The following is a 5000-nucleotide window of genomic DNA, read 5'->3' as shown; positions in this document are numbered from 1 at the left end:
CTGGAAGTGAGCATTAAGGTTGAAAGACTGGAGAAAGTGGTTTTAGATACTTGGGTGCGAATGTGGCAGGAAAGGGAGGAGTGAGGGTGGAGGTAGAATGTAGATTGAGAGAAGCGAGTAAATGCCTTGGTGGATTGAAAAGTGTCATGAGAAATAGACATCTGAAAATGGATGATAAGAGGAGGTTATATAAAGGAGTGGTTGTACCAACAATATACGGGGCAGAAACATGGAACATGAGAGAGGAAGAGAGGAGTTTGAATGTGTTTGAGATGAAATGTCTGATAAGTATGATAGGGGTTACTAGGCTGGATAGATTGAGAAATGAGGAGATGAGGAGAAGAACAGGGGTGGAAAGGGAACTGGGAGATAGGGCTGATGAAAGAGCATTAGGATGGTTTGGACACATGGAAAGAATGAGTGAAGAAAGATTAGTAAAAGAAGTGTGGAAGGCAGAGGTGGAAGGAGTGAATATGAGGGGGCGTCCTAGGATGAGATGGATGGATGAGGTGAAAGGGGCATTACAAAAGAGAGGAATGTCTGTGGAGGAAGGACGGGAGAGGACAGAAGATAGGGGTGAATGGAGAGGGATTGTATATAGATGATGCTGTGATGCATGGGGGGAGTGGGTGGGGGATGGAGGGTGAGGAAGTATGTATGAGATAAAAAAAAATTGACTCAGCCTGAAGGGATTTCTCCCCATCTTCTCCTTTTTTGCATGTGGGGACGGAGAGGGGAGTCGACGACTTTATGAAGCAGCCTTGCTGTGAATGTGCTGTGTCTTGCAACACTGTTTCTGACCTAGGGCAGTGGACAGGATGCAGGGATGACACGTCATCCAGGAATTGCCAAGATAAGAGGGAGGGAGGAGGGTGGAGGGGAGTGGAATATATAGAAAATGGAATGGGTGGGAGTGATTTTTCTATGCCTTTTTCTTTTTGGCTACCCCCCGTGTAGGGGAAAAAAGCGTTATATATATATATATATATATATATATATATATATATATATATATATATATATATATTCTGGTTGAAATCAACTGCACTAGTTGCTTTAACAATCTTCAAGACTGTATTCTTTAATCTGGAGAATACTTTCCTATTAGCAACTGAGAGGGACTGGAAGTAGTCATTCATGACTCTCAAAAGAATATACACAGTGTATGCCAACTGATATATTTTTGCATAGTAATAGTATTGAACAACTATTGACTCCACCGAAACTATAGTTTTTCGCCTCGTCGTGAGGCGTCTTCAGGGTGAGGACTGCTTTGTAGGATGCTCTGCTATATTGAAGAGCATCCTACAAAGCAGTCCTCACCCTGAAGACGCCTCACGACGAGGCGAAAAACTATAGTTTTGGTGGAGTCAATAGTTGTTCAATACTATTACTATGCAAAAATATATCAGTTGGCATACACTGTGTATATTCTTTTGAGAGTCATGAATGACTACTTCCAGTCCCTCTCAGTTGCTAATAGGAAAGTATTCTCCAGATTAAAGAATACAGTCTTGAAGATTGTTAAAGCAACTAGTGCAGTTGATTTCAACCAGAATTGTCTTAGAGAAAACCTGTGCCCCAGAAATATATATATATATATATATATATATATGTATATATATATATACATATATATATATATATATATATATATATATATATGTGTGTGTGTGTGTGTGTGTGTGTGTGTGTGTATTCACTTGGTCTTTGGATCACGTGTTGGACTCGTGATCGACAGCTATTTCCCTCCTGGAAGAGAGCTCAGAGCTCGTAGGTCCGATCTATGGGTAATGCTATGACCTTGCACACACACACACACCCAACTCCCCGCCCACGAGAGTTGGAGTAACACCCCTCAGCGCTGCGATACTGATATTATTTCAGCCTCGGGCGAGAGTCGAACCCGGACCTCCGTAGTGGCAGGCCAGAGCTCTAACCACAGCGCCATGAGAGCTGTGGTTGTGTGTGTGTGTGTGTGTGTGTGTGTGTGTGTGTGTGTGTGTGTGTGTGTGTGTGTGTGTGTGTGTGTGTGTGTGTGTGTGTGTGTGTGTGTGTGTGTGTGTGTGTGTGTGTGTTTGTTTGTATATATACATATGTATATATTAGGTTGTCGCATAAGTTTGTTCGGTTATATATATTTTCACTACACTTTTTGATTTAATTTTCTATTTTTTATTTAATTTCTCTACAATATTTATATATAACCTACTGGAAAAGGCAAAGACAAATGTCTATTGTTTATTAAATAAATAAAAAATCAACAATATAGTCTCCACCCTGCTCAATAACTTTACTCCAGCTTTCCGGCAATTTTCGAATACCATCTGAGTAAAATTATTTTGGTTTTTGGGCAAAAAACTGGTAAATGAAAGTTAAGAGGGCTGCATCATTCTCAAAGATATGACCCGACAGGTGATTTGGCAATGACTGAAAAAGATGAAAATCAGTTGGTGCGAAATCTGGAGAATAGGGTGGATGGGGTCAGACTTTCATTCAACTTAGGCCAATAAGTAGGTTATAATTGATTCTTGTATTGCTTTCTTAACTCTATTTCTTCCTGAACTGAACAAATTGATGAAACTGGTTATTCCACCTCCTCAGTACTCTCATTTAAGATCTTGATGGGTTTGTTACACACCTGAAAACATCCTATTGGTGTACCTTTCCTAAAACTATATCTTTATTTAAAGAATTATGATTTAATATTTCTATTATGGTCTTATTTGACTTATAAATCTCTGAGTCCAACTTCAAATCTTTTAATCTAATCGATTCTGGAATGGCTAAAATATCAGAGTCTACAGTGATTCCTTTCAACTGCACTTTGATCCTGTTCATTGCTCTGGAGTGTAATAACGTCGACTTTACTACGCCATCATCCACAATTTGCAAGGCTTCATTTGTAGTTGATGAATTAGTAATTTCTGGGATTTCCTGAACATCTGAGTTGGGTTCACTATATATGGTTTTATTTTTTGTTAGTCTGGACCGCTCTAACTCGTTATATAAAGAATTTTTTTTATCTTTCCTATCTATGTCTAGGGATTCATTGATTCCTGTCACTAGTCTTATGTCAGGTTGATTTAAGAATGGGATTAACTGTGATTTTACTAAGATTCCTAAGTCAGCAGGACATATAACCATGTTCTCTTTTCTCATAGTTGCAAATTCTATCAATAAATCTCCTGGAAAAACAGATTCTTCTACAACTATCACTGGAATGTGCAAATGTTCATTTGTATATAAGATGACTTCTAGTTCAACCTTACCTAATGTTTTTAACTGATTTCCAGTTACTCCTTGCAATGAGTAATGGATAGGTTCCAAGATTTTCACTCCTGGTTTCAACTGGTTTAAAACTTTACTGGTAATCACATTAACTACAGATCCTGTATCAATAGATATTTGAATATGCTTATTTAACACTCTACCAGCAATGAGAGGTCTTACAGAAGTCCTTCCAATTGTAATTGTCAGTTTATGACTATCTTTGATGAAGGAGTTTCCTTTCACCTTTCTATCACTCTTATACTTTCTATTTGTATATATGTGGGGGGTTCTAGAAAATTGGTTTATTCTATGTCTGAGGGTTTTCCTCTTGTTTCCTGGTGCTTACGAAAATTTTTACATTCATGGGTTTTATGGTCTATTCTTTGGTGATACATACAGAAAGGTGGGTTTCTACACCGATATTCATCATGGCCCTCATATTTGTAATTTCTACAAATAATTCCATAATAACAGCCTTGTGCTTTGTGTCCCCAAGTATTACAATTAAGACATATAATTCTAGTATCCCTGGATGGACTTCTAACTTTCTGTCTATGTCCTAATTCTGTTTTTTTAAACTCTCCTCTAGAGTCCCTCTGTTGTCCCACTGTCATCACATTTGGATTTATCATTCTAGTCTTACTGTACCCTTGCAGAAGATAATCTACCTCCCCTAAATTCATATTTGACTTGAAATCTTTATACAGCTTTTCTGCCGTTAAATCTTCACTATTTTTAGTCAACAATCCAAATGTGATCAATTTTATTATCCAAGAAACTTTCATTTTGTCACTAGATTTTTCTATCCAATCTGAATCTTTCAAGATAGAATTCATGTCTTTTGACCATCTATCTAATCTAGCTAAGTATTCTGTGTCTGATTCACTTGTTCTAACTTCTTTGAACATTCTAACCAAAGACCTGATAGGATCCTGATCACATTTTGGCATATAATGTTAAATGAATGCTTTCTTATAGGCTTCATTCACACACACACACACACACACACACACACACACACACACACACACACACACACACACACACACACACACACACACACACACACACACACACACACACACACACACACACACACACACACACACACACACACACACATGTGTATATATATATATATATAAATATATATATATATATATATATATATATATGCAAAGAAATCGCATAACACACGTGATGAACTATTTTTGCAGAAACCACCGGGTAATTGAAAAAAACAGATACCGAACGTTTTCGTCTATTAGGACATTTTCAAAAGTGCAGAAAAGCAATACAAAAAGAAACAATATATACATAAGAAGACAGAGGACATTCGGAAAGGTCCCATGTTACACATTATCACACACAATTTTGTCAATAATAAAATTGTCCAATTGAAATAAACCCAAACTCAAGGTCATGTTATTTCCAAAATTTCTTTTTATGAAACAAGGCTCAATAATATTTCTTTCTATACAAAGAAATTTTGGAAATAACATAACCTTGAGTTTGGGTTTATTTAAATTGGAAAGAAGCTGAAGGAGGAGTGGGAGGGAGTAAAGGATAGAGTAGGGCTGGGTGTGGAGGAGGAATGGGGATGGTTCAAGGAGGGAGTCATAAAGTGTGCAAGGATGGTGTGTGGAACAAGAAGGACAGGGGGAAATAGAAGAAAGGGTAGTGAATGGTGGGATGAGGAAACAAAGAAAGTTGTAGAAGAGAAGAAG

This window comes from Oratosquilla oratoria, chromosome 16 (assembly GCF_046742065.1).
Source record: "Oratosquilla oratoria isolate Oo_2021 chromosome 16, ASM4674206v1, whole genome shotgun sequence".
Taxonomy (NCBI): Eukaryota; Metazoa; Arthropoda; class Malacostraca; order Stomatopoda; family Squillidae; genus Oratosquilla; species Oratosquilla oratoria.
This window is presented reverse-complemented; position numbering follows the sequence as displayed.